A 14,765-nucleotide genomic window follows, 5' to 3' on the forward strand; every position below is an offset into this window, starting at 1 on the left:
CATCCTGCGGACGCCATAGCTCCTCCCATGTCGGAAAATAAGGATACTACGATGGCATAGAAGGTGGTCCGGTCACACCCAAATGCGAATAAATACCCTCCGTAGGTTGGGTATTGTAAATGGCATGACCCCGTAGATTATCCAAATATGTTCCCACCCGACTCTGAAAAGGGTCGGTGGGCACTCCCTGCACATACTGCGAAGCAACCCGCTCACGCTCGACTTCACCTCTAGCCCGCACATTCCGACGCCTTGGTCTGGCTGGTGGTTGCTGTCCCGGCTGCACCTCCTCTTCCTCGTCATCTATTGGTGGTATCATAAAACGACCCCCAATATTCACCACCGCTCGCATCACACCCAAGACTTGAATGGTCAAGTCTGTATCCAGGAACCGAGTAAGATTCCTCACAAATTCATGGGTCAAAATATGATATGACCTAGCCAGGCGAGTAACCAAATGTCCCCCAGTAATAGGGCTCCCAAGCCTAGAATTGGCCACTCTCTTCCCCATAAACCTCGCCAACATATAAGGTAAATCACAGCAAACCCCCGGGGTAATAAGAGTCCATAAATAAAACAGTTTCTGAATGGGGACCTTATCACCATGATGCTTGTGATTTATTGAAAAAGTAATAAGGCAGTGTAAAAATCGGAAAACAGGATTCCGAATTTGTGACTCACTCGAGTCACGAGTGTTGTACTCATGATTAGAAATGCCCCGCCAAAATTGCATATACATAACACCCGAAGCAAAATCCCGAACGCATCCGAGAAAGAACGGTATGAAAAACGGAGATTGCGTCTCCACTTTGGTATAGAGACCCATGCGCCAAGCGAATTCCCGAAGACTACACTCTCTATAAATACCACCCAAACGAAACACAAGTGCCCGGTTGTAGGTGAAATCAAGGGTGCGTTCCTCGAAACATACGGTAGAGAAAAACTCCACTGATAATTCCCGGTATATGGGTTCTTGAATAGCAAATAAATTCCTCCACCTGTGACAAGTGAAAGAAAATTGATCTCCAACATATGTCTTCGACCAATACCGTTCCAACTCTGCTACCATTCCCACTCCACCAAGCCATCCCCAATCGATAATTGGGCTATTGCAAATTCTCTATTGTAGATCCACCCAAGCCGATTCTCGTAGGTAGTTAGCAACGGTCGGGGAATGTTTTGAGGAAACTGGTATAGCGGATGTATACTTGCTACATCTATCGGGTTTTCCTCTTGTGGAACAGCTCGTCATGGTCCCATTTCTGCATACAAAAGCAAACCAAAGAAGCAAACAACCAACACATTAAAACATATTAAATGGGTTTGCCAGAAGTCACAACGTGGCCAGGCTATGCCACGTCGTGGGCCGCATCGCAAACAACTCCTGGATCGGACTTTTTACAAGCGATTTCTACCACAATTAGTGCTAGGGGTTTGTTCCTATGAACATTTAAATGACATGCAATCTAAAATCAACCACTAGATTCAACCAATTTCTTGAATCATACAAACCCTAACCATAAAAACTTGAAATTGGAAGAATTACTACAAAATAGTGAGTAGAACACGTACCAAGTAGATTAATTCGCAAGATCTTGCAAGGAAATTGGAAGTAGAATAAGAAATTGGCTGTGGGGCTATAATGTTTCCGTTCGTGCGGCAGTCTCCAAGTGGGGAATGAGAATTATCGGTCAAAGGGTTTTAAACAAATGGTCCCCCCCCCCCCCCGATTTTTAAAGGCCACGACGTGGCTTGCTATGCCCACGTCATGGACCTTAAGTCTGCTATATAATCTGGTTTCTTATTTTGGGCCACGACGTGGCTTGCTATGCCCACGTCGTGGAAACCGCTCAATGCAAATTTCTAATAAAGTCTAACATATTAACTAATTTCATTATTTAAAAGTCCCTACAGCTAATTACTTACTAATTACCACTTATTAGATAATGAGTTGAGGTTTTTCCTAATTAAAACAAATTAAAAGAAAAGAAAATGCAAACCAAACTCGGGTTGCCTCCCGAGAAGCACTTCTTTTTCTTGGAGTCTTGAGCCGGACTCCGTGCCTTTTACGTTGAATCTGTTGAAGAATCACCCATTAAGATCTTTTGTTCCTTGAACCGCCGCTTGTAAGCTAGAACTCGCCTTTTATATGCTTTCTTTGAATTCTCCTTTTTAACTTTTCCCTCTTTTCCAAACTTGCATTTTGTGCCCTTAGTTTGTTCCTTGCACTCTGTAGCATCCGCCTCTTCTTTCACCACTGGCTTTGTTACTCTTGAAGTAGTCTCTTCTTCATCACTTGTCATTTCCTCATCCTCTTTGCTCTCCCAAGAAGGCGGATTCTTGTAAGCAATGACTTCAATCAAATATGGAACAGATGCCCTCAGTTTTGTTCTTTTAACTTGATGAACTGCCTCTATCTCTTCTTCCATAAGCTTTTCCAGTTCTTCTAGTTCATTCTCTCTATTAATTGTGAACACCTCTTCTTTATCTTCTTGAAAGTCATCTTTTATCCCAAAAACTTCTTGTTCGTTTCCAACCCTCAGAGTGAGCTTAGAATCGCGAATGTCAACAAGAGCTCCAGCAGTGCTAAGCAATGGACGCCCAAGGATTAATAGAACATCCAGGTCTTCTTTCATATCCAAGACTACAAAGTCTATTGGAAAAACAAATTTTCCAATTTTTACCAAAATATCCTCCACGATGCCCCGGGGTTGTGTTACCGAACGATTTTCCATGTGAATCTTCATTTTTGTAGCCTTCATCTTCTGAATTTCCAATTTTTTATAGAATGAAAAAGGCATCAAATTAATGCTAGCCTTAGAATCGGCTAAAGCATTAACCTTCATTTTATTCCCGAATTCACATGGAAGCGTGAGGCGTCCAGGATCCCCCATCTTTTCTGGTGTTTCTCCCAACACAGCTTTTGAAGTTTGTTCACTTAGAACCAATGTAGACTGCTTCTTTAATTGCCTTCGAGTGTCGATCAAGTCTTGCAGTAATTTCTGGTTCTTGGGAGCTTTGGATAAGGACTCGACAAAGGGAGTATTAATTGGAATCCCTTTCACATGCTTCACAAACTCTAATTGGTCCTTTTCCAGTTGATTAAGTGCTGCTCGAGTGGGAAATGGAAAAGGTGGATGATAAGTTGGAATAGGCTCAAGGGATTTTTGTTCAGACTTGTGCCACGTTGTGGCCAGAGGAGTGCCACGTCGTGGCGATCCTGGTTCCACAATTTTTTCATTTTCGATCCTTAATTTCTTGGGCTGCTGCGGTTCTTCTTCCAATGCCTCCAGGAACTTAGAGATTGCTTCTTCTTCAATATCGATGGCCATTACGTGAGATTGGGTCGTTACTTCGGGATTCTTTGGGGACAATTGTTCTTGAACTAGAGTAGCTAGTTGCCCAAATTGCACTTCAAGGTTATGGATGGAGGCTTGCTGATTCTTTATCAAAGTTTGTTGTTCCAAAATGGTGGAATCAATGGCATTGTGTCTCTTTTCCGAAGCCTCCATAAACTTCAACAAAATGGTCTCTAGGTCAGGTTTCTTCTCGGCTGGTGGCTGCTCCTTTTGATATAGGCCTCGACCTGTCTGCCTATACTTCTCTTCTTTTTGCTTCTTATACTCTTCATATGGCAGCCACTCCTTCTTCAGTTTCCTCCAGTCCTCGTCAAACTTATCCCCACTAGAGTAGCACACTTGAGCTTTTCTGTTCCCAAACTCATCCACATTGCAGTCCTTTGTCAAGTGTGGACCACTGCATCGCTCGCACCCCACTCTTATGGCATGTATCGACTGGTCCATTTGTGTTATCCTGTGATCCATGTTATTCAGCATGGCCATTACAGCTGCAATTTCTTCAGTTTGGGCTCCTCCACTGCCTTTGATTCCATCTTGCCTAGGGTTGTGGTATTCTCGAGAATGCTTCGCGAATTCTTCAATCAACTCCTTGACCTCCCTTGGATTTTTCTTTGTTAATGGTCCTTGAGAGTCAAGGAGTTGTCTTGTCATAACGTTGACCCCATCATAGAAAATTGAGATCTCTTGTTGCACATTTAGATCATGCTGAGGGCAATTTCTGAGCAAGCCCTTGTACCACCCCCAAGCTTCGTATAATGACTCCCCCGTCTGTTGCTCAAAGTTGGCTATTGCCTTCTTGAGTTTAGATATCTTGGATGGCGGGCAAAACTGGTCCAGGAATTGCTCAAGCATTTGAGCCCAAGTGGTGATTGTACCCGGTGGAAGTGATTTTAACCACTCCTTAGCAGCTCCTTTGAAAGTGACGGGAAGCATCCTAAGCAAAACTATGTTTCTGTTGACATTTGGGACGTTGAAGTAATCCGCAATGACGTTGACTTCATCTAGATGCTTAAAAGCATCCTCATGATCTTTCCCAAAAAATGGGATATCCTTCAGTGCAGTCAATATGTGTCCCTTTAACTCGAATGTAGCAGTAGCAGGTATTGCGGGTTGGACTAAACCGGGACCCACATCTTCTCGGATCCGCTTCTTGTAAGCTCCCATGGACATCTCTTCGATTGCTTCCATCTCGTTCCTTGGCTCGTTCTCGGGTTAACTCGTATGTTCTTCAAATTCCGGCTCGGTATCGCTTTCGGACTCGGTTTGGATGGGCGTATGATCCAAATGCTCAAGCTCGCTCTTGTGCCTCGCAGATGAACTTGACTCTCCTGTCTTCTTTCCCGCCTTCCTAGAAAAGGCTGACTTCAATTCTTGTAAGGGCATCTGTAACGACCCAATTTTTACGTCCGAAAATTTCATTTTTAAGGTATTACTTTAGAAAACATTAATAAATAAAAACATTGTTTGTTCACACCATAACACATTGCAACCATGTTCTAAAAAGCCAAACCGTACATCCCATCAAAATATCAGAGTACAATCCCAGTAAATCTCATGAATGCGGAAACCGAAGAGTGTGTGTATAACGTGTCGCTACCACGCCGGCTCCTTCCCCTTCGATGCAGAGGTACCTGAAAACAAAACTGTAAACGTAAGCACAAAGCTTAGTGAGTTCCCCCAACGTACCGCATACCATACAAACACATAACATACGTACTGCAAGGCTATTCTGGGGTGCCTGACTACCCGGTACGGCCATTCTGGGGTGCCGACCTTCCCATACGGCCATTCTGGGGTGCCGTCTTACCCGTGTCAAGCCATTCTGGGGTGCTGACTACCCATGTCAAGCCATTCTGGGGTGCTGACTACCCATCGGCCCTAACAACCGATTCTCGGGGACTATTTCACCCCCTACTACTACGATCACATATAACATAACAAGCCAGCATGCATACATATCATCACATACTGTCAGACGTATCTGGGGTGTCTGACTACCCTTCGGTCCTAACAACCAAACTCTACTACTATCACACACAACATATCATGCTAGCATATAACATGTTAGATAATAGCAAACTTAGATGATATCACAAAGACAATCATCTATCATACAACTCCTACTGGTGGGTCGGCATTGTGGCCTTAGACCCACTGCTACTGGAAGGTAACTCACCTCAAAGTAGCTGCTGAACTGATCGGGAACTAACTGACTGCTGTTGTTCCGGGAGTCCTCCGGCTGCAATTCCCACAACATACTCAATCAAACACTGCTAACTGTCATTTAGGTAAAATGACCATTTTACCCCTGGTTTAGCTCTAAGCCAATGCTAGGGTCAACTTTCAGTTGACCCGACTCGCCGAGTGGATCACCACTCGCCGAGTCCCTAGCAAACCAATGTCCTGGGTCCCTGGTTCTACTCGTCGAGTCGGGCTATGACTCGACGAGTTCACCTTCAAACTGTCATTCAACTCCTTCATCCTACTCGCCGAGTTGTATGAACAACTCGTCGAGTTCATCTTCATCCGATGAACACTTTATGCTAAGACTCGCCGAGTTGTATGAACAACTCGCCGAGTCTGTTCTTGATCTATGAAGATTGCCTTGGACTCGCCGAGTCAGGGCATTGACTCGCCGAGTCCTAACATGGGTGAGTTCAGCTCCCAACTCGCCGAGTCACCCCCTGTGACTCATGGCTCAACTCGACACATGATAAAGGGACCAAATCGGTGACTCGCGACCAGACTCGCCGAGTCACCTATGCGACTCGCCGAGTCGTCGCCATGCACTCCTTAAATATACCGATTTGCTCGATTCCAGTCCATGCCATTCATAGATCTGGACTTCTAGGACACGAATCACACGTAAAGTTTCCAACTTTACGTGTGGATATTCACCAATATGGATTATAGGGCTCAAAATGTCTCAAAAGGGTAGATCTAGGGCTAACAAGCCTCATAGGGCCAAAAAGCTAACAGATCTGAGCTCCTGGAGCTCAATCTTGCATAGATCCAAAGGCCAAACGCCTTATTACGACATATAATGCACATACAAACTTGGGGAATTGACCAAGAAGGACCCAAATGAAGTTTTAAGCATAGAATCAAGGGGAAAACGGGTTATACCTCAAAGGAAATGTTGAAATGACACAAAGATGGCTGATCTCCTTCTCCTCTTCTTGATCTACTCCTCTTACTCCTCAAAACCTTCAAGAACACACCAAGAACACCTCAAACTCTCAAGGAAACAAGGGAAAACGATGTAGGGGGAGTTCTGGGGGTGAATGGGGACGAGTTGGGGCGGAATGAGAGTTTAAATAGGGTGCAAACCCTTGAAACTTAGGGTTTCATCCAGCAGCGGTGACTCGCCGAGTCCAGGATGTGGACTCGCCGAGTCTCCTACTTAAAACGTGCCCTGAGTCTCGTCCCTACTCGGCGAGTCGGACCCTATGACTCGCCGAGTCCAAGGTTAAATTAGGGCAATGCTCAAATAAAATTCACATACCGGAAACCAGACGCTACAGCATCTTCTTCTTGCGAAGTGCAGACTCGGGATCTTCAAGTGGTGGCACCAAGTGTGTGTTTGAGCTTCTGGTCATGAACTCCTGCAACTTGCTAAACTAAAAACGTAAAACTGAACTAAAATAAGAAAAACTAACTACAAACTAAAAAAAAAATCTAACTATCCACGTCGTGGATTCTGTGATTAACAGAAAATTTTTATTTTGCTGAAAAATTAACTTTTTGTGGTTTTGACTCCACAAGAAGGATCGATTAATTTTATGCAAATAAATAAGCTAAAAACTAAGCCGTTCCCCGACAACGGCGCCAAAAACTTGATGTGCACAAAAGTACCCACTAATTTTAATATTTATAACCTAACAAACTTAGACTAACTATGCACTTATAGGCAGTGTACCTAGTCAGATTACAGTATAGCTTAGGTAAGTCGGGTGTCGATCACAGGGAACGGTGTTCTAATTAATTTACTTACTATTAAATTAACCTAATTTATTAACAAGTTTAATAAGGGTTTTTATCTGGTTTACAAGATCAGGTGAACTTAAATCAAATTCAATAAATAAAAACACTCTCTTGCTTAGTTGAATCCACTTCTCCCTCATGGATAGCTAATGGTCATGGATTATTAAGTTGGTTTTTTTAGTTATATTAGTAATTTAGTTCTATCTTACTAATAAGTAGCTAGTTCATGTCAAATCATGTATGTTCACACATAATTAAACACAGAACTAATTATGAATGTAAATATGCTATGTAAGATTTGTTGTATAAACGCAATTATGGTCACAATTCACGTTCTCTAGCACAGCTAAGATTTATTCAGTCTAATTACTAACTAATATTGGTCAATCCTAGCTCTAACAATTCAATGTTCACTAAATTATTAGGTAAACAGGTTCATGCAGTTTCATGGTCACTAAGCTACACAGAACATGCAATCACGCAATTAGATAAACAAAGAATAACATGCTAGGTCATACAAATCAAACACAAGCACTTTTTACCAACTCATATTAATCCATAAACATATAACTATTCATAAGTTCAAAGCTTCATCTAGCTAAGCAAGAGTAGCTAGATTCAGCTGCTCATCATAGTAATTAAACTAACAAAGCCAAAACTAATGGAAGACATGTTCATAATTAACTAAAATATAAAACTTTACTTCTTTTGGTGTTGAAATCCCTCTTCCAAGACCTTTCTTTTTCTCTGAAACGTCTCCTGGAACTTTTTTTCTTCTGCCTAAGAACTCCCTTTTCGTAATAATCAGGAGGACTTATATAATCCTAAAAAAACGCGCCACGTCGTGGCCAGAGGCGTGCCACGTCGTGGACTTCAAGCAATACGTATCCTCCAAGAAAATCCTCTGCGTCGCGATGTTTATCTACTGGAACACCCGTGCCACGTTGTGGGCTTCATCACCACATCGTGAATTGAGCACTTATCGTGAATCTACTATTTTCTTGTCTTTCAAGCCTCCCATGTTCCCCATTTTGTCACCTTTGGTCCCTCTCTTCGAAAATCCTTTATATTAGCTGAAAATAACAATTTAAACTCATAAGTATCATTATTCTAAACATATTATCAATTTATTAACAAAAATGTACTTAAATATTGCCTAAAAGTAAGTATAAATACGGCCATATCAAGTTATCTCTTGATTCTACGGTTGAGACGTGAGTTATCCTCACTATACTAAGGGGTCGAAGGTACCAATGTCCCCCTATTGGATATGTTATCCTAGAAGTAGGTAGTATGTTGAGTTTGAGTTAGTGTTGCATGCTAGTTGCTATGCCAGTTAAGTAGATCTATAGGACTACCTGTATTGTTATGTGATTATTTGTATGCGCATTAGTTGTGTTATATGTCGACATATTATGTAGGATGGGTTGAGGTTATACTACTTCGTGCGGTAACCAACAAACCCTAGAGTATTCCAGATATGAGCTGATGATCGGGTGGGGCATGCCAGACTCATACTGAGGACTTGGGAGCGTTCCAGATACGAGATGAGGGTCGGGCGAGGCATGCCAGATTCGTACTATGGCTTGGGTGCATTCCAGATTACGAGCTGAGGGCTGGATAGGGCAGACTAAACTTGTACTGTGGGCTCAGTGGCAATCCAGATGTTAGTTGTGGGCCCGAAAGGCAATGCAAACTCACATTGTGGGCCCATGGGCAATCTAATCTGTAAAGTTGTGGACCCAGTACATGTTGTTAGTTGTATATGTGTTATGTGCAGTGTATCAGTATTTTAGGGGAACTCATTAAGCTTCGGGCTTATAGTCTCAGTTTTTGTTTCAGGTACATTAGATGATCACGGGAAGGCAAATGCGTGATCTTACAGCTTCTCATGTTTATGACTTGTTTCTGGGATACTCTGATATTATACTATTTTGAAAACAAGTTTAATAATGACTGGTTTGAAATGTTTTGAAAAAGTTTAAATTTGGCATGATTTTTTATGGGTGTTATAAGTTGGTATCATAGCCTTGGTTTGAGTGAATTCGAGGAACACCTGTGTGAATCTAGTCTCAAAGCGAGGAAAAGATTTTCAAACGATTTTTAAAAAAGTTTTCAAAATATCAAAGGAGGATGCAAGGTGTACGATCAGCCGGAGCCAATAAGTAGGCCTCAAAATACTACTACTAGAAAAAACAGTCTTTTACAACATGCAATGCGTGTCGTAAAATGCTCAGACGACGCACAAATGCATGTCAAGGAATGTCATAACAAGAGACGACACGCTTTTGCGCATCGTCTATAGACGACGCGTAACTACGACGTGTAGTTACGACATGCATTTACGACGCTCAATGCGTATCAATAAAGGCCCTGTCATAAAAGAAGATGACACGCATTTGCGTGTCGTCACCTTATGACGCACGTTTAGGACACGCATTACGTATCATTAAATCCCCTGTCATAAATGAAGATGACACACATTTGCGTGTCATAATCATCAGCAACTATTTTCAATATGCATATACGATGTGCCTTCACGATACTCTTTTACGCATAATACAAAAATATAGAAAAATATATATACTAGAACAATCAATTCCATCCAATAACATCATGTCAAAAAGTTATAATACATTGATATTAAAGCGTCTGATTGTACACTGTTATTAAAAGGTTTCCCCTAACTATACAACCTAATACTATATTGCTATTAAGGGGCACCTTCTTGTTCCAGATATCATGTCAAAAAAAAAATCCTTCATATCATTGGTTTGCCACCTAGTACTTGTGTACTGGGCAGCTGTCCGGGCGTGGATAACAAGTAATGACTTGAATTCACAACTTATGGTTGTTGTGTAAACATAAAAATATAATATATTAATATATATAAACCACTAAAAAATATAAAAAAGAAAAAGAAAAAGAACTTACCACTAATATATACTCATCATTTCTTCCTATTATTTACAGCCTAATATTTTCATTTTTTTCTTATTATACCTTCTTACCCATTCCAATGTCCCAACATAAACTATCTTCTTACCAATTGAGGCACCGGAACCAGGTTCCTCCATATATGTTCCATCATCAGCCTCCATACCATTAATAAATAAATCAATCATATTTATAAAAAGAAAAAAAAAAAAGTAGTAATTTCATTTCAGTAAGGGCAAAACAGTAATTTTTATAAGGTACCTTTACATTGGGACATTTAGCAACCTTAGCAGCGTCCCTAATAGCTTTTCCAATTGGATGTATTGTATTAGATTCAACAGCAGTAGCTAACTTCAGAACATCATTTTCAGACCATGTTTCTATTGAACTTTGCCTGCATTATAGTTGTTTATACTAAACTTTGTAAAATTATAATTTAGACACAAACTAAAAGATTAGAACATAACCGTAATTCAGAATATTCTTGTGGTGTTCTTGTGAGTATTTTTGTGATAACAGGTTTACCGATTGTTAATGTCCCTGTTTTGTGAAAAACAATTGTGTTGACTTGAGAGAATTTTCTAATTAAAATACTTCCACCACGGAAAAGTAATCCTCTTGTAGCACCAAGTGAAGTTCCCACCTACACAATATATATTAATATCGAAGGTATTTTAGTCTTTTAAATAAAAGAAAGGAAATATATCGGACAAAAGGGTTTACCATTACAACAGTTGGTGTTGCTAAACCCAATGCACATGGACAAGCAACAACCTACATACAGTTACAAACAACACACATTATATATATTTAGATACCAAAAATCAGCTATACTCCATACCAAAAATGTAATTTACACTAATCTACTCTAATAAATGACATATCACATTCTCATTTAATTTGTCAAATATCATTTTATAGTTATTTTGAATTAATTTTTTTTCCACATGTCATTTTATAGGTTTTATATTTTAATAAATTCTGCATAATACATAAGTGTAATGATCACAATAAATGTAGTAATAAATTAATATCAATTTCATTAATATAGTTACCTTCTTATTTCAAAATTTTCAAATTAAAACTCATTAATTTATTATTTTTATGTATTTAAATTTAAAAGATAAAAATGATCAAATTTAATAATTCATTACTTTTCTTATTTTATTATAAATCCAAAGATCTTAAATATTTTATTAACTTTTTATAATTAACCCATGTAATGCATGGGTATTACACCTAGTTATATATTCTTTGAGAATGAAACTATCATTACCTCTCGAAACTTACCCGGTAAAACTTGACTCGTCCACTGTGCTTCTGCCAGCTGTCACTATACCATCAAAAGGAACATGATCCTGAATAATAATAAACATAACATTTTGTAAATTAATTAAATTTATAAAAGTATTTTATATTACAAAAATTAATAACTTTTACTTACTCCAAGTAGTAGTGTAGTACAACAATTTTATCTCCAACAGAAAGACTATCACAAGGAAAATCGACTGTTGAGGTTGACTTTTCAACATCACCACCTACCACTAAAAAACGAGCTTTTGGTGGAAGAACACTAAGAAGCCTTGTCATATCACTAGTTGCCTTAATCTTAGCTCTTTGTTCAAGATTCCTTCCCAATAAAACAAATGGTATCAACATAATCGGTTCTTCATAGAACACTTTCCAACCCTATACAAAAAAATAAATCAAGATTCATGCTTTCAAGAAATGTCAAGACTTGATTTTTTTTTCGAAAGGTGATAGTGATCACCAGTTTGGGTATTAAAGCTGTGAATGTGATAACGGTAAATGACGATATTACCCCTAGACCAACTAATGTGTTCATGTTTAGATTGCCCCTCATGAGACTTTTCATTCCATCAATTATAAGCTGGCATCCTTGAACTAGTAATGTGAATAAAGATAAATATAAGTGGAAATGGAATGCATTGCATGGATCCACCAAGCTTTGGCTCCAATGAAATGGGAGACATGTCTACACAGACATATAGCACACAAAGCCCAAGATACTACTAGTCCTCTACCTGTTAATAGAAAGATATTTAATCCAAAACATTTAGAGATGATTTTTTATTGTAAATAATTAAAAATTATAATGAGGGTGTTATCTAAGAACATACAACTTTCTTTTAACTGCTTACGCTTTTCTTCCACTTTTTTTTTTTGAAATACTTGGAAGGCACTCTCTTTCTTGGAATCTGCAAATAGTAGGCAAAAAAGGATGGTTAAAGAACCATTGCATGTCATCCATTGATAACAAGGGTAAAATTGTCATTATCACATATTACACAAGACTTTTAGCTTTGGTTGAGGCCAAAAAGGTATACATTTGTCTGCTTGATGGAAGTAAAACGCAACTTAATTTCACCTACCTTTTCAAAGATAGATTTTTGAAATCTTCTTATGAAGGAAACTTATTGGAAATATTAAAAAGTATAGGTGACAAGGACATTCCACAGAGGAAAATAGTTTCTCTTACATAAGATGGCACTCCTTCAGTTTCAGCCTCACCTACCAGTTACCCACCATTTGTCAAAAATTTCAACTATATAATTAAATTGAAAATTGGGGTTAAAATGTTTGAATGTAATGGTTCTAGTTATAAAAACAAATCCATTTCTTTCCACTAAAACTAATGTGATCACTTGAATGACAACGTAAAGATTCTTGCAAGACAACCAAGCCCAAATGGATCCTGTAGCCTCAAACTAGACCAAAAACAAGAAAGGGAAAAATAAAACAAGCAAAAGAGAAATAAGGGGGGAAAAGGCAAGAAAGGTATAAAGCATCATTGTAAGCATAAAATTCTGAATATACTTTTAAACGAATTCCTAATTCTTAATTCCTGAAGGGATACAAAATATGTAATACCACAAGTTGTCAAATGTTTTGCAATTCTTCTCCCAAGACTTTTTGCTAGTTTGGTGAATCCTTGGCTTCAGATACATCATACATGGCATACAATTGTTGTCTCTGTTGTAAGAACATTCTGGTTGTCCTTCTGGAGTTGGCTTATAAATTTACTTTTCTCATCAGGTGTAGCTCCATACAACACCTACACAAATAAGATCATCATGAAATCTTTTTTTTTGAACTTGAATAACATTATTTTGTTGTTATTATTAATACTTATTACCTGTTGTTTTGGGATTCCGACTACTGATGCGACATTCAACTGAAATTTTTTTGTCACCAGAAAGTAAGTATACATTGATGCCTTGACTAGTAAAAGATTGAATAACATGTGCATCATCTTCTCTTATTTGATCTTCAACATAAATAAGACTTGCAAGAACACCATTATTATAGACATCCCTGTTAATCGCATGATATCTAGAAAGAAAAATAAAACGATAAGAATAACAATCGATGTTTTTATAGTAGAACTATAATTTTAGAATCCAAAATCAACTGTTCATATCAAAACCTTGTAATGTTACATTCAAATTGAGATCGTTACGTGAAAATTCATTACAAAATTCAGATAACACGAAATATAGAAAGGTAATTACCTATCGCATATTTCTTTGGGAGTGTAATTTTCTTGCAAAGCTTTGGTCTCAGTTGCCATTCCATATTCATCAGTTCCGCAAATGTATATAGCGTTATACCCACTCAATCGAAAATACCGAGCAAACACATCGACACTCAACACACCTAGGTATTAACAAGAAATCCAATTGACAATTAAGTATTAACCGATCACAATTATACAGTTAAACAACCGACACCTGCAACTGTACTTACAACCAATGATATTCCCAAGGTGAGGAACGTTGTTGACGGAAGAAGAGCACTGGTAATTAGTATGTTTCGTTTGCCAGGAATCAGAAGCTTCGGTGACTCGCCGTCGCCGGCCAATATATCCCCCATCTTATAAAGAAATCGATTATAGATTCAAAGAGGGAAGAATTGACAATAGTTTCATTATTTTATTGAGGACTTAAATATTAATCAGATTTTGATTGGAATAGATTCACATGAAGAATAAAAATCAAAACACTAAACCAAATACCTTTATTGTTACTTTTAAGAATGTTCACGGGAGAAGTAGAAGGAGACAGCGAGGGAGGGTGACATACGCCAACGACGAGGAGAGAATGAGGAGAGTAAGGAGTCACATAACCTTCAATTGAAGGTGTTTTGAGTGAGAGGAGCCGTTGGATCTCTCTGAACAATTTATTGAGATGTGGTTCAAAGCCCTAGTTCTTTTCGTCGACTAGCGCTGATGAAAACATACAGAGACTTGGAGACATCCTGGAAAGGGAAGAGTAGTGTCTGATGGTGCTAAAGAAAACATACGAGACAAACACGCTACACAGAATCCTTGGCCGCTTAGAGTTGATAGGGTTCGATGCTAGTGATGGCAGTTTAAGGCTTGCAAAGAGAAGGGAGAGAGAGTGCAGATCAATGTACAGGAAGACAGGCTACTTCAAAAGGATTGACAGCCTCACAATAGAATTA

General features: G+C 39.0%; 1 non-coding gene and 1 pseudogene across 1 annotated transcript; one reads left to right on the top strand and one right to left on the bottom strand.

Moving 5' to 3' along the window:
- Positions 1-4,056: 4,056 nt before the first annotated feature.
- LOC145038169 (small nucleolar RNA R71) lies at positions 4,057-4,163 on the top strand. The gene has a single exon (XR_013679233.1). It is a non-coding gene; the product is annotated as a small nucleolar RNA R71 (small nucleolar RNA).
- Positions 4,164-8,167: 4,004 nt separating this feature from the next.
- LOC145036268 (copper-transporting ATPase PAA1, chloroplastic-like) lies at positions 8,168-14,174 on the bottom strand (annotated as a pseudogene).
- Between the last annotated feature and the right edge of the window lie 591 nt (positions 14,175-14,765).

Source organism: Lactuca saligna, chromosome 3, assembly GCF_052625555.1.
Source record: "Lactuca saligna cultivar CGN05327 chromosome 3, ASM5262555v1, whole genome shotgun sequence".
NCBI lineage: Eukaryota > Viridiplantae > Streptophyta > Magnoliopsida > Asterales > Asteraceae > Lactuca > Lactuca saligna.